Here is a 26,104-nt window from a genome sequence, read left to right on the forward strand (position 1 = left end):
TGAAGCAGAGGCCATGGAGGAACACTGAATACTAGTTAGCTCTCCAGGGCTTGCTCAGGCTGCTTTTGTATCCATCCTAGGTCCATGTGCCATAAATAGATCACACTCCCCACACTGGGTTAGGTCCTCCTCCTGCATAAACTACTAAACACAAATATTAATTCATGCCTGCATTCCAAACTGAGGTTCTCCCTTCCACGTTTGTATCACTTGAAACAAACACAACAGCACAGAGCCTTCAGAACAGGAAAATTTTGGTTGCTTCTGAAAAGGAGTACTCAGAAGCATTTTTTGTTGTTGGGTTTATAAGGATTAGAAGTCAATATAAGAATTCTGAAACTTGACAATAGAACTATCTATCTTGCTTAAAATTTTCTAAGACAAAACTCAAAAAATAAAATGTTTATTAATAATAAAGATTTTACTTAAAGAAACTCACTAGTTATCAATGAAAACTTGACCTGAGGAATGAAACTGGAAAATTAGCGTTACAACTTAGTGAACAGAACTACTAATGCAGTTAGTTGTTTTACATGTATGTATGTATGTATGTATGTATGTATGTATTTTTGCCTGAGCTGACAATTATAAAAAGCAAAATTGAAATAAACTGATTTCTCAAATATTAAATAAGATTTCTTTAATTGAAAGCATGTTATTTTTTACTAGTCAAATTGACTTAACACTATCTATCCTGCTTAAGGATACTTGAAGGATCTAGAAACCAGATCAGAAGATCTGAGGGAGGGAAGGAGAACGACCTAAGTCTTAGTTAAAATTCTTTCATCTATGTGCCTAGGCTGAGTGTCTTCCACATTGTCCAACCCATACAAATCATTTATTGCTCTGTTTTGGGTAATAAAACATTTAAACTTTAAGGCCCAGTATTCATTAGGAAGGTCTTGGAGATGTTCTAAATAGTATTTTAGTTCAAACCTAGTCAAATTAAAAATTAAAACTATTGGAAGTATTCAGCTTTTATTAAATACAACTAAGGCAAAATGATACAAATCCATTTGGAGACATGAAGGTTAAAAAAGCCTACATATTTTCTAACTTTCTAGATTTTTTTATATTCCCAAATAATTGTTTGTTGTATGATACTTTAAGAGTAACAGTCTTTTTTCAATTTGCAGTGTTTTTTTGCCCCTGGAAGTTGTTTATTGACATTTTGCCTTAGTCTCAAAAAATTACTACTATTGGACCCATGAGAAGGGCTAGTAGATAGGGGCCTGCCATCACACCTGACAACGAGACTCTGATCTCTAGGACCTACATGGTAGGAAAGAATTTTCATGGGGAGTCCTCCGACTTCCACAACCATGACATAGCCTGTGATCCATCCACCCCTAGTACTCACATAAATAAACGTAACAAAATACTTTAAGTGAATACTGATAATCAACGTTTTAGTGACATTGTATCTTTATACAGTAGTTAATAGCATCATCCTTTAGACCATGAAAAACTCTCCTCAGTGGCTATCGTTCCACTCCTATGCACATATACTCAAAGGTAAAGGATGACATTCATCTTACACTTAGAAATTTTCCTGTTCTATTTAATAGTCAAGTGACAGATTGTGTCACTCCTCCCATGCATTTAAAAAGAATTCCAACAATCCACTACATCTCTTATCATCTAGTACCAAACAAAAACCAATTTGTAAAGAAATTATTCTCAATTAACTGAATTACTTAAATTCCTTCCCCTTAAGGTTTTTTTGGGATTATTTTGAGCCCTGCAATAACTTCAGTCTGCAGGGTCAGGATCCTAACAGAATCCAGCTGAGTCTGTGTCTAGAGCCAATGTTTCTAGTAATGGCCAGAATCCAAATATACCAATTAGTACGTTCTTTTTCTTCCTTTCTACCTGAATTTTTTTTAAGCATAACATGTTGATCATAGAAATCTATGCTAATAGGCAATAGTTAATAGTATGTAATATATAGTGCATAAATTTTTGATAGGTTTCAAATCTCACTTGAAATTATTTTCAGTGATAAAGCAAATGATATTCATTTTTACTCTCAGGAATATAAAATAAGTGACAAGTTTTTATTGTATAATTCGTAACAGCTACTCAATCCTGTAAAAAATTACAAATACCACCTTAGTTAATATTTACAGATGGCTCCATAAACAAAGTTTGCAAAAACAAAACAACTCCCCCCCCACAACTAATTATATATGTATTTATAAAAACTTCAGGAATAGAGCTGTCACTTCTGAAAAGCACATTAAATACTAAAATCCAACGAATGCAGAAGTTGAAGGAGAAGAAAAAAACGTTGACAACAGGCTACTTGAATTTTCTTCCTCCCAAATATCTAAAACATCACATATTCCACTGTTTTCAGTGTAGCTGGTAAAACCCAAAAATTCTGATTTCTCCTCACTTGTCTGAAAAAGGTCCAAAAGAGACTGTACTGGTGACCCACAAGTTCTGTCTTCATGTGCAGGAAGATACTCAGTTCTCTTTTTATCCAATTCAGCACCCAGTTCAGCCTTTGCTGTTTTTTGGCCTAATAGCATTCTCACTTTCCGCTGGATCTTACCGCAAGGCAAATTCTCCATGTTCCCAGCGTCACACTCATGAGGCTCCTGGGGACTACAGGGTGGAGTTCTCCCCTTCATTGTTAGCTGCTCTTTTGATGTATTTAATGCCACCAGGTCAGAAGCATGACCTATCACAACATGAAAGCCCTTTTCTTGCAGATCTTTTGCTGAAAGCTGTGTAATGTCTACAGTTAACTGTGGTTGGGGTAGATTACTTTCTGTACTGAGATGAGAAACTTGTCCACAGAACTGCGACACGCCTGGAGCGGCATCTACTCTCTGTTCTCCATCATTTCTACCTACAGTCACTTGGTGTTCCAGTGTGCTGTCATGCAGAGGTAGCTGTGAACACTCCTGCTCTGGGTCGGGCTCACTGGCATTGAACACACTCACTGGTTTCCGGTCACATCCTTTCAATCCAGCTGAAGAATAGGTTGTAGGCTCTGAAGCAAACCCAGGCTTTTCTTCAGGTTTCCGGGTTTCTTCATACTGAGAGTTCTGCTTGATAGTTGCCCACTGCTTTCTCCCACGTCCTTCTGGAAATTGGGCTCCAAGAGTGGCTTCTCCTTCGGTGCAGTGTTTTTCAGGACATTTGCAGAAACAGAAGAAAGGGACCCAACACTGTATCTTATTCTTTATAAAGAAAAAAAACCGCAAGAATTTAGAAATGAATAAAACTATGTATGAGTTATTTACGAAACTGACTTAGGATAACCCTAACACAGAAATCGTAATATTTACTTTAGATGTTTTTAAAGTAAAACACAGCAATCACCTAAACTGAACTAGGGTACCACCTCCCCATTCATTCGGCTCCCTCCTTGAGATAAACAATACCCTTTGAACTAATTATGAAAAAAACAAAACAGCATGAATTGTATAAACCAAAGAAAGATGACAGTATCTGTATCTGACCCTGATTTTGTTGTTATCTTTAAAAAATACTAGTGCTTTAATGTTTGTTTGGTTTCAGAAAGTACTTGTTTGAAACTAAAAGCAGAAACATATTTTCCATTTAAACTATTTCATATCAAAGTGAACTAGATCTTTGCACATGTAAAGGCGACAAAGTAACCCTTTAATTTCAAACATATTTTTGACCTAAACGTCTTCCTCACGTAGAATCTTAGAATCTCTTGAACAATCCTAATTATGCAAACACATGACACGTTATCAGGTCCCCAATTACACTTTGCATTATACATCACAAGAAACAGTGAGCCCTCTACAATCCACCTGTCTCTCCAACCAGAGCAGTTCCCTTTACTTATATATAGTGTTTAAGCAATGCCAAAGATTCCCTCTTTGTGCCTCATTGGTGAGGCCTTAGGTATGATCCCGAAAAAGCAAAGTAAAACCAAAATAGGGACTAGAGTTCCTTCTAACAAATTTCGAGTTCAAAAATGTCACAGTAGTCCAACTGGAGACTGACAAGAAGTAAAAAAGCTGTACTGATAAAATGATTAGGGAATAACTAGATAAAAAATTGTTCAGGTCCTTCCTGAAACTTTCAAAACATTTTAAGTCCTCACAGGAGTCGCACATGGCCACATTAGTAGTCAGCCATAATGTCCACCAAGAGTCCTACAGAGATCCAGGGTCTAAACACAGAGCACCCCCTACTTGCTTTTCAGAGTTGTGCTTCACTATCACACCTCTAATCGTTATGCCCTAAGACTAGGACAAAAACAGATGACCAATTATCAACCCTACTGTATACCCATATAAAAGCATTCCTAATCAACATTTTTAGACTGAGTACATTGAAAACCACATGGTTCGACACCAGAGGTTGACAATGCTGCCTGCTACAATGCTGCCTGCTACTATATCTTTACTTTCTTAAGTAATGTTCCACTGCAAAATAGCCATGCTCAGTGTTCAGTAACACAGCTGACTGGAAGTCACTGAGCTCTTCAAATTTACAAAACCTAAAACATCGACTCTATAACTGACCTTAACAGAAAAAATTGTGAGCTCCCTTTCAAAACCATGTTAGAGGGAGACTAAGTACCTTTAGTGGCAGGAAAAAGAAGGGAAGAAGGTATTCGTTCTAAAAAATATTTACATCATTAGAAAAAAATCTGTACTCTTTCTAAGAGCAGACAAACATTATATTAAATCTGAGTGCCATAAAATAGCTTAACAGTATCTTTGGCAAATTACCTTTTCTTTTTAGGTGTGTCTCTTCCATATTCCACAAAATCGAAAACTAACTGAGATACAATATCATCAACAACTTGATACTGGTTACTCTGTGCAAAGTTCCTGTGTTTCTCACTCAGAAGGTGCTAAAACAAAACCACAACAAAAGCATCTTAAAATTACATTCAATAATTATATGAATTAAACCAAAAAATCAAATACCAAACCCAAATAACATCTCTCTCTCTCGCTCACACACACACACACACACGTGTGTGTATATGAATTATATATATATATACTATATATATATATATATATATATATATATATACTATATATATATAAACAATTTTTTTAAAAGAACCCTTGTATTTGAGAGACAGCAAGAGGCAATAATTAGGGTGGGTGGGGAAGAGGGAAATGATGTATTTATATTTCCATTTAAAAACTGTTTTTAAAGGATCTCAAGACAGATAAAGTTAAGAACTACCTTCAATATATTCAGTAATATATTAATACTTTATAAAACATACTTCAACTACTATTGTATATAATTCCCAAAGTAGGGCTTACAGAACTAAATGAAATCCTTTACCTTAATATACAAAAATTTAAGACATACAAGAGTCTAGAAGAGTTTTAAAACAAATTAAAGGGCTAGAAAGCTGGCTCAGTTGTTATAGGCACGCAACGCTCTTCCAAGACTTGAAGGTGGTTCCTAGTACCCAAATCTGGTAGCACACAATCACTTGTAACTCCAGTTTCGGGTAATTTGATGGCTTCTTCTAGACTCCACTCGTATGCCATACACTCACACACACACACATGTAAAAAGTAAAAACTAAACTTTAAAAACCAAGACCTTTGATAAATGCTACAGAATATATACATTACAAAAAGACTCATAACTGAAGAAAACACCCAAGTACGAACAAACAAGTTACCTCATTACCTACTGATTGCAACAGAGGAAAGGGGAGTGTTTTTTCTTTTCTTTTGGTTTTTCCAGACAGGGTGTCTCTGTATACCTCTGACTGCCTTGAAACTCACTCTAAGGACCAGGCAGGCCTAGAACTCAGAAATCTGCCTTCCTCTGCCTGCCAAGAGCTGGGATTAAAGGCATGCTCCCCAACAGCCCAGCAGGGAATGTTTTTCAATCTCAGAGTGATAAAAAGGAAAGTAAACTGGGCATGGTAGGGCATCTTTAATCCTAGTACTGAGGAAGCAGTGGTAGGTAGGTTTCTCTGAATTTGGTTTAAATAGTAAGACCCTGTGCCAAATGAAAAAAACCAAATTTATAGTATAGAATTTACAGGAAACAACCTTCCTTCTGAAAGGGTGAGATCTCCAGGCTAATTGTCTTGTCAATAAATTCAGGATATCCTATATAGAGCCTAGAGCTGGGTATGGTGGCACGCGCACACTCACTCACACACACACACACACACACACACACACACACACACACACACAAAACCTTTAATCCCAGCGCACTGGGGAGGTAGAGGCAGGGGCAGGTATATCTGTTTGAGGCCAGCCTGATCTACAGAGTGAGTTCCACCGAAGCCAGAGCTGCAGAGGGAAACCCTCAGAAAAACAAACAAAACATCTCAAATAAGTTTCACATTTTTTTTTGATCTACAAACTTTAATTTATTTTATTTATTTTTTTTATATTTTTATTACATATTTTCCTCAATTACATTTCCAATACTATCCCAAAAGTCCCCCATAGCGCCCCCCACTTCCCTACCCACCCATTCCCATTCTTTTGGCCCTGGCATTCCCCTATATTGGGGCAGATAAAGTTTGCAAGTCCAATGGGCCTCTCTTTCCATTGATGGCCGACTAGGCCATCTTTCGATACATATGCAGCTAGAGACAAGAGCTCCGGGGTTCTGGTTAGTACATCATGTTGTTCCAACAATAGGGTTGCAGATCCCTTTAGCTCCTTGGGTACTTTCTCTAGCTTCTCCATTGGGAGCCCTGTGATACATCCAATAGCTGACTGTGAACATCCACTCCTGTGTTTGCTAGGCCCCGGCATCGTCTCACAAGAGACAGCTATATTTGGGTCCTTTCAGCAAAATCTTGCTAGTGTATGCAATGGTGTCAGCGTTTAGAAGCTGATTATGGGACGGATCCCTGGATACAGCAGTCTCTAAATGGTCCATCCTTTCATCACAGCTACAAACTTTGTCTCTGTAACTCCTTCCCTGGGTGTTTTGTTCCCAATTCTAAGAAGGTGCACAGTGTCCACACTTTGGTCCTCATTCTTCTTGAGTTTCATGCGTTTAGCAAATTGTATCTTATATCTTGGGTATCCTAAGTTTTGGGCTAATATCCACTTATCAGTGAATACATATTGTGTGAGTTCTTTTGTGATTGTGTTACTTCACTCAAGATGATGCCCTCCAGGTCCATCCATTTGGCTAGGAATTTCATAAATTCATTCTTTTTAATAGCTGAGTAGTACTCCATTGTGTAAATGTACCATAATTTCTGTATCCATTCCTCTGTTGAGGGACATCTGGGTTCTTTCCAGCTTCTGGCTATCATAAATAGGGCTGCTATGAACATAGTGGAGCATGTGTCCATTTTACCGGTTGGGACATCTTCTGGATATATGCCCAGGAGAGGTATTGCTGGATCCTCCGGTAGTACTATGTCCAATTTTCTGAGGAACCGCCAGACTGATTTCCAGAGTGGTTGTACAAGCTTGCAATCCCACCAACAATGGAGGAGTGTTCCTCTTTCTCCACATCCTCGCCAGCATCTGCTGTCACCTGAATTTTTGATCTTAGCCATTCTGACTGGTGTGAGGTGGAATCTCAGGGTTGTTTTGATTTGCATTTCCCTGATGATTAAGGATGTTGAACATTTTTTCAGGTGCTTCTCTGCCATTCGGTATTCCTCAGGTGAGAATTCTTTGTTCAGTTCTGAGCCACATTTTTTAATGGGGTTATTTGACTTTCTGGAGTCCACCTTCTTGAGTTCTTTATATATATTGGATATTAGTCCCTTATCTGATTTAGGATAGGTGAAGATCCTTTCCCAATCTGTTGGTGGTTTTTTTGTCTTATTGATGGTTTCTTTAGCCTTGCAGAAGCTTTGTAGTTTCATGAGGTCCCACTTGTCAATTCTCGATCTTACAGCACAAGCCATTACTGTTCTATTCAGGAATTTTTCCCCTGTGCCCATATCTTCAAGGCTTTTCCCCACTTTCTCCTCTATAAGTTTCAGTGTCTCTGGTTTTATGTGAAGATCCTTGATCCACTTAGACTTGACCTTAGTACAAGGAGATAGGAATGGATCGATTCGCATTCTTCTACATGTTAACAACCAGTTGTGCCAGCACCATTTGTTGAAAATGCTGTCTTTCTTCCACTGGATGTTTTTAGCTCCCTTGTCGAAGATCAGGTGACCATAGGTGTGTGGGTTCATTTCTGGGTCTTCAATTCTATTCCATTGGTCTATTTGTCTGTCACTATACCAGTACCATGCAGTTTTTATCACAATTGCTCTGTAGTAGAGCTTTAGGTCCGGCATGGTGATTCCACCAGAGGTTCTTTTATCCTTGAGAAGAGTTTTTGCTATCCTAGGTTTTTTGTTATTCCAGATGAATTTGCAGATTGCACTTTCTAATTCGTTGAAGAATTGATTTGGAATTTTGATGGGGATTGCATTGAATCTGTAGATTGCTTTTGGCAAGATAGCCATTTTTACAATGTTGATCCTGCCAATCCATGAGCATGGGAGATCTTTCCATCTTCTGAGATCTTCTATAATTTCTTTCTTCAGAGACTTGAAGTTTTTATTATACAGATCTTTCACTTCCTTAGTTAGAGTCACGCCAAGATATTTTATATTATTTGTGACTATTGAGAAGGGTGTTGTTTCCCTAATTTCTTTCTCAGCCTGTTTATTCTTTGTGTAGAGAAAGGCCATTGATTTGTTTGAGTTAATTTTATATCCAGCTACTTCACCGAAGCTGTTTATCAGGCTTAGGAGTTCTCTGGTGGAATTTTTAGGGTCACTCATATATACTATCATATCATCTGCAAAAAGTGATATTTTGACTTCATCTTTTCCAATTTGTATCCCTTTGATCTCCTTTTGTTGTCGAATTGCTCTGGCTAGGACTTCAAGTACAATGTTGAATAGGTATGGAGAAAGTGGACAGCCTTGTCTAGTCCCTGATTTTAGAGGGATTGCTTCAAGCTTCTCACCATTTACTTTGATGTTGGCTACTGGTTTGCTGTAGATTGCTTTTATTATGGTTAGGTATGGGCCTTGAATTCCTGATCTTTCCAAGAATTTTATCATGAATGGGTGTTGGATCTTGTCAAATGCTTTTTCCGCATCTAACGAGATGACCATGTGGTTTTTGTCTTTGAGTTTGTTTTTATACTGGATTACGTTGATGGATTTCCGTATATTGAACCATCCCTGCATCCCTGGGATGAAACCTACTTGGTCAGGATGGATGATTGTTTTGATGTGTTCTTGGATTCGGTTAGCAAGAACGTTATTGAGGATTTTTGCATCAATATTCATAAGGGATATTGGTCTGAAGTTTTCTATCTTTGTTGGGTCTTTTTGTGGTTTAGGTATCAGAGTAATTGTGGCTTCATAGAATGAGTTGGGTAGAGTACCTTCTGTTTCTATTTTGTGGAATAGTTTGTGAAGAACTGGGATTAGATCTTCTTTGAAGGTCTGATAGAACTCTGCACTAAACCCATCTGGTCCTGGGCTTTTTTTAGTTGGGAGACTATTAATGACGGCTTCTATTTCTTTGGGGGATATAGGGCTGTTTAGATCATTAACCTGATCTTGATTCAACTTTGGTACCTGGTATCTGTCTAGAAACTTCTCCATTTCATCCAGGTTCTCTAGTTTTGTCGAGTATAGCCTTTGGTAGAAGGATCTGATGGTGTTTTGGATGTCTTCAGGATCTGTTGTTATGTCTCCTTTTTCATGTCTGATTTTGTTAATTAGGATGCTTTCCCTGTGCCCTCTAGTGAGTCTGGCTAAGGGTTTATCTATCTTGTTGATTTTCTCAAAGAACCAGCTCCTTGATTGGTTGATTCTTTGAATATTTTTTCTTGTTTCCACTTGGTTGATTTCGCCCCTGAGTTTGATTATTTCCTGGAGTACTACTCAGCTATTAAAAAGAATGAATTTATGAAATTCCTAGCCAAATGGATGGACCTGGAGGGCATCATCTTGAGTGAAATAACACAATCACAAAAGAACTCACACAATATGTATTCACTGATAAGTGGATATTAGCCCAAAACTTAGGATACCCAAGATATAAGATACAATTTGCTAAACGCATGAAACTCAAGAAGAATGAAGACCAAAGTGTGGACACTGTGCACCTTCTTAGAATTGGGAACAAAACACCCAGGGAAGGAGTTACAGAGACAAAGTTCGTAGCTGTGATGAAAGGATGGACCATTTAGAGACTGCCGTATCCAGGGATCCATCCCATAAGCAGCTTCTAAACACTGACACCATTGCATACACTAGCAAGATTTTGCTGAAAGGACCCAAATATAGCTGTCTCTTGTGAGACGATGCCGGGGCCTAGCAAACACAGGAGTGGATGTTCACAGTCAGCTATTGGATGTATCACAGGGCTCCCAATGGAGAAGCTAGAGAAAGTACCCAAGGAGCTAAAGGGATCTGCAACCCTATTGTTGGAACAACATGATGTACTAACCAGAACCCCGTAGCTCTTGTCTCTAGCTGCATATGTATCGAAAGATGGCCTAGTCGGCCATCAATGGAAAGAGAGGCCCATTGGACTTGCAAACTTTATATGCCCCAATATAGGGGAATGCCAGGGCCAAAAGAATGGGAATGGGTGGGTAGGGAAGTTGGGGGCGCTATGGGGGACTTTTGGGATAGCATTGGAAATGTAATTGAGGAAAATATGTAATAAAAATATTAAAAATCAAAAAAAAAAAAAAGAAAAGAAAACAAGTAAGACCCTCTGGTCTGACAGCAAGGTTTTCCTTTGGGTAGTTTATGGTCTCCTGCAGAAATGAACCATGAAGATGGCCTTTAAAAAAGATCCTGGAGGGACCATCCAGAGAGTGCCCCACCTATGGATCCATCCCATATACAACCACCAAACCCAGACACTATTGCATATGTCAGAAAGACCTTGCTTAAAGGACCCTGATATAGCTCTCTCTTATGAGTCTATGCCAATGCCTGGCAAATACCGAAGTGGACGCTCACAGTCATCTATTGGATGGAACACAGGGCCCCTAAGGAAGGAGCTAGAAAAAGTACCCAAGGAGCTAAAGGGGTCGGCAACCCTATAGGAGAAACAATATGGACTAACCAGTACCCCTGAAAGCTGTGTCTCTAGTTGCATATGTAGCAGAGGATGGCTTAGTCTGCTATCAATAGGAGAAGAGGCCTTGGTCTTGTGAAGATCGTATGCCCCACTACAGGGGAATGCCAGGGCCAGGAAGTGGGGATGGGTGGGTTGGGGAGCAGGGTTGCGGGTGGGTATAGGGGACTTTGGGTATAGCATTTGAAATGTCAATGAAGAAAATATCTAATAATAATTTTTTTAAAAAGGTCCTGGATACTGAAGGGTGAATGATTTCTGATTTTAGGCATTGTGTGTCTGAGTGAATATCAACCATCGAGGATATCCAGAGATCTCGGTTTAAGATCTGCTTAGGCACAAGTGTCTCCAAGAGTATCAGATGCTGGAACCTGGACACAAATTGTATGGTTTAAACAACTCGGAATACACAGACTATTTTTTTTTTAATCTACAGTAAACTTTTTGTGTTTGAACTGTGTGTTACCGTGTCCTATTTTATATCTATATAAACGTCTGCATACTGGAACAAGCTAACATGTCTGTCTTCCAAAGGCACCACTTTTCCAGTGGTGAGAGCACACTGATCTTCATGATGCACTGTGGTCTTCACCCTGTGCATTACATATTTGCCCTCTTCCTCCTACATACTGTCTAGAATGCATCCTGCAAACATCTCTCCATCATGCTATTGTTTATCAGTAGTGGAGATTTGTGTTTTAGGCTTCAATTAGGCAATATTGATCTCTATTTGGTAGATTATTTTCTTAGCCTAATGTCTTTCAAGTCTACTCAAGTTAAGCACAATTCTCTCCTTTATTTTTTATGAGACAAAGTCTTGCTATGTAGCCTAGGCTGGCTACCGACTTCTGACCCTCCTGCTCAGAATCCTTGGTACTTTTGTGACAGGTTGCACCTCCTGGATTTGAAAGCCCAAATACATTCTCTCTCAATAGACATGTGGAGGTAGAGTAGCCACCTTGTGAAAGGACTTGGTTTGGATCAATTCATATGAGTTCTAATTCCCTCTGCAGTTGTCCTATCTCAGTGTCTTCAAAATCTCTTTATAACTGGGTATGGAGATGTTCACCAGGGTCCTGACTTCTGTTCACAAAACAGTGTTTTGTAGCCTGAAATCTGGGTAACCCACAGCTTGTATTTCTGCCCAGCCACTCATATCCTGTTGAGATGGCAGAGCTTTCTTCAGGGCAGAAGGGATGCTTTGTGCTGCCACATGAACTAGAGATGGAGAGGTTTCCAAGATGACAGGAGCCCTGGCTTCCTGAAACCAAATCACTGTTGAAAGAAACTCTAAACAAGCTTGTGTCTCTTCCTGAGGAACCGCAGCCAGCATGTGCCATCTGGCAGATCTTCTTGGTGTTGTGTGGAACTGTGTAGAGTTCTGTATCAGTTCTCTGCACACTGGTTGACTCCAGAGCTTGCCTTTCTCTTCTTTTCTTTTCTTTGTTTCTCTTTCTTTCTTTCTTTCTTTCTTTCTTTCTTTCTTTCTTTCTTTCTTTCTTTTCTTTCTTTTCTTTCTTTTCTTTCTTTCCTTCTTTCTCTCTCTTCCTTCCTCCCTTCCTTTCTTTTTTCTTTCTTTTTCTTTCTTTCTCTTTCTTTTCCTTCCTTCCTTCTTTCCTTCCTTCCTTCCTTCCTTCCCTCTCTCCTTTCTTTTTTATTAGATATTTCCTTTATTTACATTTCAAATGTTATCCCCTTCCTGGTTTCCCCTCAGAAAATCCCTTATCCCCTCCTCCCTTCCCCTGCTCCCCAACCCACCCAAACCCATTCCTGGTCCTGGCATTCCCCTATATTATGGCATAGAGCCTTTGCAGAACCAAGGGCCTCTCCTCTCATTGATGACCAACTAGGCCATCGTCTGCTACAAATATAGCCAGAGCCACAAGTTCCACCATGTGTTTTCTTTGATTGGTGGTATAGGTCCAAGGAGCTCTGAGGGGACTGGTTAGTTCATATTGATGTTCTGCTTTGGGGCTTCAGTCCCCTTCAGCTCCCTGAGTATTTCTCTGGCTCCTTCATTGGGGACCTTATGCTCCATCCAATGGATGACTGTGAGCATCCACTTCTGTATTTTCCAGGCACTGGAAGAGCCTCCCAGGAGACATGCATTAACATTTTGAGGAATCTCCACAGGAGGTCTTATGATGGTTGTGTAGATGTTTGCTCTGCCAGCACTGTGCTAGGGTTTCCATTTCACATGCTGGCAAATTATTTTGTCCTTTGGTAATGTCCAAGCTTGTTTCCTATGGTGACACTTATGACAACTCAATTATCAATGGTTTGCCATGTTTCCTGGAAAAAATGCAGTTCAATTCACAAATGCTAACTTATGCTATGACCTTAGTTTGTTTCCCCTACTTTTCTAATATCAATTTTAGAGTATCAGATCTTCTTTAAGGTCTTCAGTCTATTTGGAGTTGATTTTTATGCAGTCAGAGACAAAGATCTAGATACAATCTTGTACATTAAGTGCCCAATTTTCCTTTAACCACCATTTGAGGTTTACATAGAAAAATTCCATGCTAGTCTGGGCTAAGAACTGAGATTATATCTGTACATAAAAAATACACAAATAGAAAATGCAGCAGATGAATAACTAGGATTCAAATAACTTTCCCTTTCCCAATCACCTCTTAACTATGGCATCACAAAGAATTATGAAGATGCTGAAACAAGAGGTTGTTCAGCTTCTTGGTTTCTAAACTAGACTGAAGGGAAATATGAGCTCCATTTAAGGAATCATTTGAGTGTTTTGTACAACATTTGCCTTCTATTAGAGACCTGGGGAAATTAGAAGTCAGCCTATACATGCACTCACTAATAAGTGGATATTAGCCCAGAAACTAAGAATATCCAAGATACAATTTGCAAGACACATGAAACTCAAGAAGAAGGAAGACCAGAGTGTGGACACTTGCTCCTTCTTAGAATGGAGAACAAAATACCCATGGAAGGAGTTACAGAGACAAAGTTCAAAGCTGAGAAGGAAGGAAGGACCATCCAGAGACTGCCCCACCGGGGGATCCATCCCATATACAACCACCAAACACAAACACTATTGCATATGCCAGCAAGATTTTGCTGAAAGGACCCTGATATAGCTATCTCTTGTGAGGTTATGCCAGTGCTTGGCAAATACAGAAGTGGATGCTCACAGTCATCTATTGGATGAAACACAGGGCCCCTAATGAAGGAGCTAGAGAAAGTACCCAAAGAGCTAAAGGGGTCTGCAACCCTATAGGAGGAACAACAATATGAACTAACCAGTACCACCAGAGCTGTGTCTCTAGTGGCATATGTAGCAGAGGATGGCCTAGTCAGCCATCAATGGGAGGAGAGGTCCTTGGTCTTGCAAAGATTATATGCCCCAGTACAGGGGAATGCCAGGGTCAGGAAGCAGGAGTGGGTGGGTTGGGGAGCAGGTCGTGGGGAGGGTATAGGGGGCTTTGGGGATAGCATTTGAAATGTAAATGAAGAAAATATCTAATTAAAAAAAGAAAAAAAAAGAAGTCAGTCTATAACCAAAAATAATTGTCTATCACCTTCTGACATTGGAAAAATTAATAATTTATTTCATTGATACAGTTGTTATCTTTCTATGATTATGGTAACTTGGTCTACCCTCATCACAGAGTTAGGCACTGGCTGATGAGACTCACAGCAGCATCTTTTAATTGACATATATTACCTCCAGACAGTACACAAGAGATTATCTCTAGAGCACACCATAAAGAAATCTACTTGGTTACAATTATTGCTATTAAGGTATGGGTTTTGTCTTCTGAGTCTCATGGCTTGTACTCTCCATCAGATTCCTTTGTGGAATTCTATAGACAGCCAAAGGTGGTGTTACCATAAATGTCGGAGATGCAACTTTTTCAAATGCATGTGAGTAAAAGTAGCCACGGAGGACAGAGGTGATGTATACATGGAGCTGAAATTAGAGCTGCTGTGAGTCACCCTGTGTGCAGGGAGTTAAACTTATTAGCAAAGGCCAGGAAATCGAGGGGGGGAGGGGGGAGGAGTTCCAGTAGAGCGATTGGAACTACAGGAGATAGTCAGAAGTGGGAGATTTATTCTGGACAAACTCCAAGGAAGATTGACACAGGAAATCAAGGAGAGGTCATTTGCCTCTTGGCAGATATAGTATAGTTTTAGTGGGTTAAACATGTTACAAGCTAGACAGGAAACAAGCCTAAGTTGTGGCCTAGGCCTTTTACATTAATAATAAGCCTCCAAGTAATTATTCAGGAACTGGTGTGTAGGTGGGAAAGCCCATGGTTATTTTGTACTTTTAAAACTGTCCCCTTACCTCAACAAATTACTAGCATCCATGCTCAGGGGTTTGGTGGCAATGTAGCTACTGTCTTAGAGAAAAATCCAATCCTGTCTTCCCTCCTAAGTGGAGTCCTGACATGCTGACAGCAGAAGACAGTGTCCTGAGGCTGGGCAAGGGTGCTAGAAAAGGGTGTGTGAATGGAGCAATGGATTACTCTGGAAGAATCAGCCTGAAGGCCTGTGCCAGCACAGACCAGCATGGGTCCTGGAGATTTCTCCTAACAGGGCCCTTCCTTTTGTGTGTTTCCAGTGCTCTTGCAGGCACTGTGGTCCCTGGAGGATGATGATACCAGAGAGTGGAGAGCAGTGTGCTGAAGATACAGACCAGAGCAGAAGAGCACAGAGCCAGGTAGGAATTCCAGGTGACTTTGCCATTGGGAGGCTCTGTTGAAATCACAGGTTGAAAGTAGAGGAAAAGCTGCTGATGCTTTATTCTGCCCCTGGAATATAAAAACTCACTGAATGGGCACTGGGGGTCGGCACCTCTCCTTTAGGTCTGGGATAAACCCTGTGCACTGGAACAATAAATTCCTCTTGCTTTTTGCATCCATCCAGGCTCCATGTGGTTCACTCAGGGGTCTCTGGTAGGCTAAGGCTCCCCGGAGTCTTACAACAGGAGCTGAACAAAGGTGAGGCTCTTGGTCTGGATGAGGCATGAATGCTCAAGTGTGTACAGTGCTGGCTGACACAGGAGGCTCGCTCAGATCTCAGGAAGAATGGTGGTTTCAGTGGAGTGGCAGAGCTGTGACTCCACCAGGATAGCTAGAGAAAGTTGCAAGAATAACGAAGGACAATAGAAGGCATGCTTGTAGGCCAACTTGGTAAAATTATTTTGAGTCTGTGGCCATTAGAATGCAGATGTCAAAGGGGTTCTGGCCATGCCTTGTGTGCTGATGTCATGTGGACAGGTAGATGTGGCGCTCTTTCTTCCACAGCTGTCAATCATTGAGACTCCACAGGACTTAACCTCCTCAGGAGGCACCAGAAGGACCCACCTACCGCACTAACTCAACTTGGTTTTTTGTTTTTGTTGTTTTTGTTTGTTTTTTGTTTTTTTTGTTTTTTTGTTTTTTTACCCCTTTTGTCTACCTATAATTTGCTGTCTCAGAAGCTCAAAGTGCCTTCTCGTTGACTTGTCATTTTTACACAAATTTATATTCTTGATTGCAATGTTAAATAAGAGCAAATTCTAACCTCCCCTTCAGGTTATTCTCTGAACCTCTCATGTGTATGTGCTGCGCATCCATTAATGAACTAGTTGAAAGAAAGAAAGAAAGAAAGAAAGAAAGAAAGAAAGAAAGAAAGAAAGAAAGAAAGAAAGAGAGAAGGAGGGAGAGAAGGAGGGAGAGGGAGAGAGCGAGGGAGGGAGGGAGAGAGAGAGAGAAAGAGAGAGAGAGAGGAAGGAAGGAAGGAAGGGAGAGAGGGGGGGAGGGAAGGGGGGAGAGGAGGGAGGGAGGGAGGGAAGGAGGGAGGGAGGGAGGGAGAGAGAGAGGGGGGGAGGGAGGGAGTGAGGAAGGAAGGAAGGAAGGAAGGAAGGATGGAAGGAAGGGAGAGAGACGGGGAGGGAAGGGGGAGAAGGAAGGAGGGAGGGAGGGAGGGGGAGAGAGAGAGAGGGAGGGAGGAAGGAAGGAAGGAAGGAAGGAAGGAAGGAAGGAAGAAGGAAAGAAAGAAAGAGAAAGAAAGAAAGAAAGAAAGAAAGAAAGAAAGAAAGAAAGAGAAAGAAAGGAAAGAAAGAAAGAAAGAAAGAAAGAAAGAAAGAAAGAAAGAAAGAAAGAAAGAAAGAAAGAAAGGAAGAAAGTGAGGGAGGGAGGGAGGGAGGAAGGAAGGAAGGAAGGAAAAAAGGAAGGAAGGAAGGAAGAAAACGTTTTTCCTTGAGGACTGAATGCCAATTCTGGCAAGGCGTTCTGCCTATGTTCATTCTGCCCATGCCATGTAGGGACACCCATGCTGGGCACCAGTCCCACAATTGCCGTGGCCCAGTGTATTCCTCTCCACAGGACTCAGAGCCCCTGGATCAAAGATCCATGGAGTGCTGGTGATTACCAAGGAATGTGAGAAGCAACAGCAGACTTTAGAGAACCTTCATGCACCGTGAGAATGTCAATTCAGCTGGCTGGCTCCAGGTTTACCTGTCAGCCGGAAGTCAATGGTCCTGAAGGCAGAGCAAGGACCAGAGGATCTGACCTGTTGCACGTGACCAATAGATATGTTTGATCAAGTTAGAGGTAGCAACAGAACTGATAAGCCATGAGTGTCCATTGGAATCCATAAGCAAATATAAAGTGGACAGAGAAAGCTTAGCCCTACAGCTCTGCTGCGGGTCTCCAAAGCATCATTACTACTACATTCACACTGAAAGAGATCCTAAAGCCCTCACAAATCTTCCAGAGGAACCCTGCCTCGGGAAAAAAAAAAAAGACAAAAAAGTTGAGTACATGTGAATTGGCAACTCCTGCACACTGCTGGCAGAGCAAACATCTATACAACCATAATTACACACAGTGTAAAGATTGCTCAAAATATGAAACCATGGCTTCCTTGAGATCCAGGCATCCCAACATTGGGTATGGAACAAAAGAAGCTGGAAAGAAGCCAGATGCCCCTCAATGGAGAAATGGATACAGAAAATGTGCTACATTTACACTATGGAGTAATACTCAGCTATTAAAAAGAATGAATTCATGAAATTCCTAGGCAAATGGCTGGACCTGCAGGGCCTCATCCTGAGTGAGGTAACCCAATCACAAAAGATCTCACAAGATATGACTCACTGATAGGTGGATATTAGCCCAGAAACTTAGAATACCCAAATATCAGATACAATCTGCAAAACACATGAAACTCAAGAAGAACGAAGACCAAAGTGTGGACACTTTGCCCCTTCTTAGAATTGGGAACAAAACACCCATGGAAGGAGTTACAGAGACAAAGTTTGGAGCTGAGAAGAAAGGATGGACCATCCAGAGACTGCCATAACCGAGGATCCATCCCATAATCAGCCTCCAAATGCTGACACCATTTCATATACTAGCAAGATTTTGCTGAAAGGACCCAGATATAGCTGTCTCCTGTGAGGCTATGCCAGGGCCTAGCAAACACAGAAGTGGATTCTCATAGTCAGCTATTGGATGGATCACAGGGCCCCCAATGGAGGAGCTAGAGAAAGCACCCAAGGAGCTAAAGGGGTCTGCAACCCTATAGGTGGAACAACAATATGAACTAACCAGTACCCCGCCCCGCCCCCAGATCTCCTGTTTCTAGCTGCATATGTATCAGAAGATGGCCTAGTCGGCCATCAGTGCTCTAAGAGGCCCATTGGTCTTGCTAACTTTATCTGCCTCAGTACAGGGGAACGCCAGGGCCAAGCAGTGAGAGTGGGTGGGTAGGGAAGTGGGGGTGGAGGGTATGGGGGGACTTTTGGGATAGCATTGGAAATGTAAATGAAGAAAATAAATAATTTAAAAAAAAGTTGTCCTCTGATTTCCACACAAATGCTATGGTGTGTATCTGTGTGTATATGAAATTAGAATCACATGTGTCAATCACACTCACCAACTTCACACCAACTTTCTCAAGTCTAACCACGTTTGAAGTTTCTCTAGACCTTCATGTGACTTTAAGGAACCAGCTGCTATGGAAGTATTATATATCATATCCAATAATCTAAGTCAGATGTTGCAGGAAGGAGAAATTCCAGTGTCTCCTCACAGAGATGGGCACTTTGTCTGCCAGGCATAGTGCTATTTCTCACTGTTATTTGTTCAAGAAATAACCATTGTGCTTCAAACTTACTTCATACTGTTGAATACACTAACAGTCATAATCATGCAGATGTTTAGTTTTAAATAATTAATACTATTTAAAAGAAAATCTGCATCTTTGTATCTATTAATTGGTTTAATTGGATAAAAAAAATACTGAAATTTTATTGTAGGAAACTCAAAACTACCATTTATTTCTGAAATTTAAAGTTGTGCTGAAACTTTTATTAGTCCACACGATCTCAAAAGAAAAAGACAACTCATTATAAACAAGTTGAGATGATAACCTAAAAGGAATTTACGTGGCCTGGATTAGAAAAGGACAAAATCACAAAGCAGGAAACCCACTGAACAGAGCATCAGCATCACAGCCATTTGCCCCCTGCGTCTTCAAATGGAAATGCAGTAATTTTTCAACTTCAGACAGGCCACTGCTTTTGAAATGTCTCATTCTCCCAAAGCTTTTTCAGACAGCTTCTCACTATTCCCTGCTAACTTCTAGATATTTTAATTTTTAAATATTTATCTCTCTTCCTGCATGCCTGTTTCTGTCTTATTTAATCAGGCAGACCATATCTTTTTCAAAGTATATGCTTGATACATATTCATAATCCCAAGCATTCTTTTAAAGAGAGACATGCTCTGAATCTCAGGTTGCTCATCAATAAAACAGGCATCATAGCTACTTAAGAAACCCCACCAGGGAATTCTAAAACACAACAAGATGAAGTTTACAAAAATGTGTATGTGTGTGTGTGTGTGTGTGTGTGTGTGTGTCTGTACATGGGAGTGGGAAGGAAGGAGGAAAAGGGAAAGAAAAGGTAAAAGAGAGGGAGAGAGGAGTGAAGGAGATGGGGAGAGAGAGAGGGAGAGAAGAAAAGGGGAGAGGGACAGAGATCATGCAGAAGTGCTGAGGAATCGTCTGGTCACATTTCCCAGTGAGGGATGCTGAAATGTCTCTTGAGGTATGAATCTCATTCTTTGTTATGACTAATTCAAAAGCCAGATGTGCTTTTGGAATCTCAGCACTTAGCAGTACAAAAGCATGAGGATTAAAAGTTTCAGGCCAGCCTGAACTATATAGAAAGAACCAGTATCAAATGAGAGAGAGATAGAGAAAGGGAGGGGGAATGGAGAGAAGGAAAGAGAGAGAGAGAAAGAGAGAGAGAGAAAGAGAGAGAAAGTGAGAGAGAGAGGGAGGGGAAGAGAGAGGGAGGGAAGAGAGAGAGAGAGAGAGAGAGAGAGAGAGAGAGAGAGAGAGAGAGAGAGAGAGAGAGAATATATTATTGTTTAGAATGGGGATTTTTAAATATATTTTTATTGCCTTTTGGTCCTCGGGACTGCCGTCAAGGTTTTGTATATGCTATATCTCTGGTCTGCAGTAATCTAATAGTTACATATTGATTACACAACATTTACATCATGATTACATGCAGCTATCATCAGTCAATAAGGAACTCAAAGGCAAAAAATAACTAGAGATCAAGAAAACAAATAACCCAATTAAAAAGGGGGCACAGGGAATCGCAAAAGAGGTAACTCAAATGGCTGAGAAACACTTAACTGTTCGACATCCTTAGTCATCAGGAAAAGCAAATCAAAACTTCTTCGAAATTTCATCTTATACCCATCAGAATGGATAAGATCAATAAAACAAATGACAGCTCATGCTGGAGATCCCTCATGAGTGAGGGATCACTCATGCATTGCTACTGGGAGCACAAACTTGTACAGTCACTATGGAAATCAGTGTGGCTGATTCCCAGAAAGATGGAAATCGATCCACCTCAAGATCCAGCTATACTACTCCTGGGCATATTCCCAAAAGGACACTTCATCCTACCATGGACACATTTGCTCAACCATGTTCATTGATGCTCTATAACATCCAGAAATTACAAACAACATAGAGGTCCCTCGACAGATGAACTGATGAAAAAAATGTGGTATATTACACATTGGAATAATAGCCACTTTTTAAAAATAGACATCATGAAAACCTAATATAGGAGAAGCTTTAAAAATATATAAATATATGAAAGGGATCTAAATGAAATTGTCAAATAACAGGGAAAGCCCTAACTGGGACTATCTTGTCACCAAATAAAACTTCTAGTACCAGAGCTGGGTTACATTTGGCCAAGAAACAATCTAGCTATGGCCAAGACTACAGGTTGCTCTCCAGAAACTCATGGCAAGGCCTCATTAATGAAGAAAACACCAAAACAATTCAACGGCCACTCCCATGTGCCAGCATCTTTGGGCCAGCTGTCATCTAATGAGATGCTGATGTTGCGAAGAGACCCTCTGCCTGGAGAACACTTGACCCTAGATATCGCTGTAGAATATCTCTGGACCATATCATAGAGCAGGATCCCGAGACCAGACCACTGCTGACCTACCATGATAGCCATGGGTACCAAATGCTTTTACATAAAATCTGCCTGGGTTTGGTTTCCTACTCTTCTTCCTTGATCCCATCCCTCACTTTCTATGAACAGTGCCTTGGAAGAGGCTACAGGGACAATTGCTGAGCCATGGAAGAGGCTACAGGGCCAATTGCTGAGCCACATTTTCTACCTCCTTTATTAAAACTCCCAAGTGAACTGGCCTTTCTTTTTTGTTTAGACTTAACTCTGTCAAAGCTAAGCTCTCACACAGGACACACAACCAATGCGACAACCAGACAAACTGTATATGTGTGTACAGTCAGCATGGTAACCTGCAGAAGGATTGGAGTTGATGCAATTAAAAGAAAATGGCTTTAAGTTATTTTATCTGTTGGGTGTTCTATTTTGGTTTTGATAGATGGCACATTCTAGCCTGGAAGTCGATGATCATTCATTCATTCATTCATTCATTTGGTTTCCTTCCTATTCCAAGCTTCCTCTGGCTGTTGGCCTAGGATTTTATTTTCATGTTCTTTTTCTTTTTCCTCTCTTGTCTTGGAGACCTTTTGAGGAGAACTGTAACACTGACTGGGGTGATGGGACTCTGGAAGGTTAGCTGCTATAGCTCCCTTCTGTCGGAACCCCATTGCCTACCTGCCATATTGGTCTGAGATCTGATTGGGAATGGACATTGCTGACTGTATACAGAAGACAGAAAGAGAACTGAGGCGTGGTGTACCTTCCAGACTCTCGGGGGCTGTTCTTGAGCAGCATGTAGCCTGCTGGTTTCATCTGAGTGGAATACTGTACAGGGAATAAAAACTGTTGTCTTAACAAAACAAACAAACCAGAAGAGCTCTTCCTTCTCCTGCAGAGGACTTGAGTTTGGTTCCCAGCCCCACTCTTACTCTCCCGAGTCAGGTAGCTCACAACTACTTGTAACTCCAGTTGTCACCCTCAGAGCTCCCTGGGCCTGTGCACCCACCCAGGTAACACACATACACATACACACATGCATAATGAACAAAACAAACTAATGAATCTTTAAGAAGGAAAATGCAATTCTCAGCTAGGGCCTGGGGAGATAGCTCAGCAGTAATGTTTGATGCACAGGCCTGAGGACAGAAGTTCACATCCCAGGACCCATGTCAATACAGTGATGTGAAATCACATGACTACAGAGCTCAAGTGAGAGATACTAGCTCAGTGTATAAGGTAAGAAGCAACTGAGATCAACCCTATTCCTCTGAGCACATCTGCATATAATACACATATACACACACACACTCATACACATATATGTATGTGTATATATATATATATACAAACACACATATACATACTGACACACATTCACACATACATACTCACACATATACACACACATACACACTCACATATATGCATATACACATACACACATTTACATATATACACACTCACACACATACTCTCATACATGTATATACATACACACACACATATACACATGCCCACACACTCACACACATATACACATACACACTCACATGCATATACACATACACACTCACATACATACACACATATAAGTCCTCATTCAGTTTTACTAAATAATATGAGCAAGCAGCTCTCCCGTTCTATGATTAAGTCAAACAGAGATTCCAAATCAAGAGAAATTCTTCTTCAGTTGCCTGATACTGCTACTGAATGTTTTAGGTTCCCATGAAGAGCTTCTCTGTAATGAATTACTGCAGTGCAGAGATGGCTCTTACCAGGTCCGCTCAGCCATGTTTCTAAATTGGGAGAATGGAAAATGGACATGGGCCAGGTACACTGTCTATGTAATTATAAACCCATGAAATGATAACTATTTCTAGGAAACTACCACACCATAGCATCATTTTATAAATAACAAAATTTCAATGTGTTGCAATACATGAAGTGTTTAGCATAAAAGATATAAATTACTTGAAACCTTATACTTTATAAGGTATTTGAATATGAACAAGATGATAAAGACACATAGAAAAAGAAAGCTTATTAGGCTTCCCTAAAATAAAGAAAGAAAAGATTTCTGTTAGTTATTTTTCTTATGAAAGAATGAAACAAAAGGAAGGGTAAAAGAGGGGAGGGGAGAAGAGGGGAGCAGGCACTGTATCACTCTCCTATAAGCTTTAAGAGGTACAAGTAATTGGGTTATCTCACTCAGGATGATATCCTCTAGATCCGTCCATTTGCCTAAGAATTTCATAAACTCATTGTTTTTGATAGCTGTGTAGTATGCCATTGTGTAAATGTACATTTTCTGTATCCGTTCCTCTGTTTAGGGGCATCTGAGTTACTTCCAGATTCTGGTTATTATAAATAAGGCTGCTATGAACATAGTGGACCATGTGTCCTTATTACAAGTTGGAGCATCTTCTAGGTATGCCTAGGAGTGGTATTGCTGGATCTTCTGGTAGTACTATGTCCAAAACCACCAATCAAAGAAAACACATGGTGGGACTCATGGCTACAGCTGCATATGTAGCAGAGGATGGCCTAGTCAGTTATGAATGGGAGGAGAGGCCCTTGGTCCTGTGAAGGTTCTATGCCCCAGTATAGGGGAATGCCAGGGCCACGAAGCAGGAGTGGGTGGGTTGGGGAGCATGGGGAAGGGGGAAAGGGATAGGGGACTTTTGGAGGGGAAACTAGGAAAGGGGATAACATTTGAAATGTAAATAAAGAAAATATCTTTTAAAAAAAAAGGGACAGGAAAGAAGGTCAGTAGCTCACCCACACTGTTGGAGGTCAGGAGAAACCACACTTCTAGCACATGGGCAATCCAGTCTATCTGTATCATTCCACAGGCATGGACTAGCATGTATTCTAAGCATGCACGTTAAGTGAGATGGTACATACACAGGTCATCGAAGCAAAGGGAACGGCCATGGCTGACCTGATGCCTGTGTCATGAGAAGTTTGGAAATTGACAGTTAAAATGGTCAAAAGCCACCACAGATGTGCCCAGACACCCTCTGCACCCTGCGACTTGGCCTTACTCCTAAGCCCGCACTGACATTTATAGTGTTCTTTCCACGGCCAGAGCTTTGTTTGCCTCTTTGCTTCCTCTTTTGTAGGAGAAAAGAAGAATAAAGCACACAGGTATCAGTAAATTGTCTGGGGCCTCAGATATTAACCGGTACAATCAGAAGCTAAGGTTCACCCAGCTTGTGCTAACAGTATTCATAGTGCCTGAGTGTTTATGCTTGCAAACTACAGATCTGCCTTGAGGTGGTCACATCTGCTAACATTACTGAGGACATTTGTAAATTTTTACTTAGTGAGAAAGATAGCATGTCCTCAAAAATATACCTCATCCAACATGCTTCTATGATGTGGAATACCTTGGGATCATCAGTCTAACACTCAGCATTCCAGAGACCGAGGCATTTATCTCATGTTTCCTGAGATAAAGAGGGCTAGAAGAGTGAGACACATATGGATCCATGTGCATCCCTCCTCCTCCCGGTCTTCCTGGTCCACCCAGTCCTCCCGATCCTCCTGCTCTATGCTTACTGCCCACCCTTCTGATTTCTTTCTGTTCACATGTTATGACATCCTGCATCGAGGTCTCGGGGGGCCTTGGAATATGCTAATTGTACTGCCAGAGAACCTTGTTTCCATCTCACCTGCCAAATATTTATTATTCAAACTCTGAATGTAGTATCATTTCACGAAGCACGCCTTGGGGCTGATGTGCAGCTCACTGGGAGAGGATCTGCCTATCACACTCAGGAAAGGTCCTGTATTCAGGATCAGTACTGAAGAATTAACATATCTTCTCTGACCCACCAGTCTGATGAGATCAAGCCTACCACAAAGTACACACACAACAACGTGCAGTCTGTTTTAAATCACTTCCTAAATATATAATTTTCAGGAAATGGGGGGGTAAATAATTAAAAGATACCTTTAACTCCTTAAAGACAAGTTTCATGAGGGCAAGAACAGCATTATGTTCTGCATGCTTTATTTTTCGTACACCCAGCACTATGATACCTGACCTGCATCAACTGGTAATGGACCAATATATTTTCTTTAGAGTACAGACTTAAGATGACTCGTAATCTCTATAAGTCCATTAAGGCAACTGATGCATGATGAGAAACCTACAGCTACCGAGCTTTAGTCCAATAGAAAAGGAAATTCACTTAATCCCCAAAGAATTCTTTTTCCTATAGCTGTATGGATGACCAGAACTCTCTTCACATTTATACAAGGAATAAGAATTGCAAAGCAGCTGAGAAACTGAGCTGCTCTCTCCCTTTGACATAAATCTCTAGTGTTAATGTTCTAGCCTCTGAAACTCACCATGTCTGAGTTTGTAAAAGTTTCCTATTGGGATTATCAAGTCCACCTGCATCTAAGCCTTTTCTTATTGCACTGATGCAAGAATTCTAAAAACAAACCAACAAACAAACACCAATCCAGTTGGACCCTTGATAAATTACTATCCAAAATGCCTATAAACATTCAAACTGCTCAATTCCTAGGGTAATGATTCTCCGGTTTTTAC

The 26,104-nt window shown here is 40.6% G+C and overlaps 1 pseudogene across 1 annotated transcript in view; it reads right to left on the reverse strand.

Annotated features, from left to right (window-relative positions):
- Positions 1-644: 644 nt before the first annotated feature.
- The window catches only part of LOC147004905 (protein DBF4 homolog A-like), a 115,869-nt pseudogene continuing 90,409 nt past the window's right edge, over positions 645-26,104 (reverse strand). Inside the window, exons 5-6 of the transcript XR_015046883.1 lie at positions 4,725-4,849; positions 645-3,191 (exon numbers count right to left, since the gene is read on the reverse strand). The product of XR_015046883.1 is annotated as a protein DBF4 homolog A-like (transcript). The remainder of the gene's footprint in view (positions 3,192-4,724; positions 4,850-26,104) is intronic.

Source organism: Mus caroli, unplaced genomic scaffold (assembly GCF_978045245.1).
Source record: "Mus caroli unplaced genomic scaffold, Mus_caroli_1 scaffold_4, whole genome shotgun sequence".
Taxonomy (NCBI): Eukaryota; Metazoa; Chordata; class Mammalia; order Rodentia; family Muridae; genus Mus; species Mus caroli.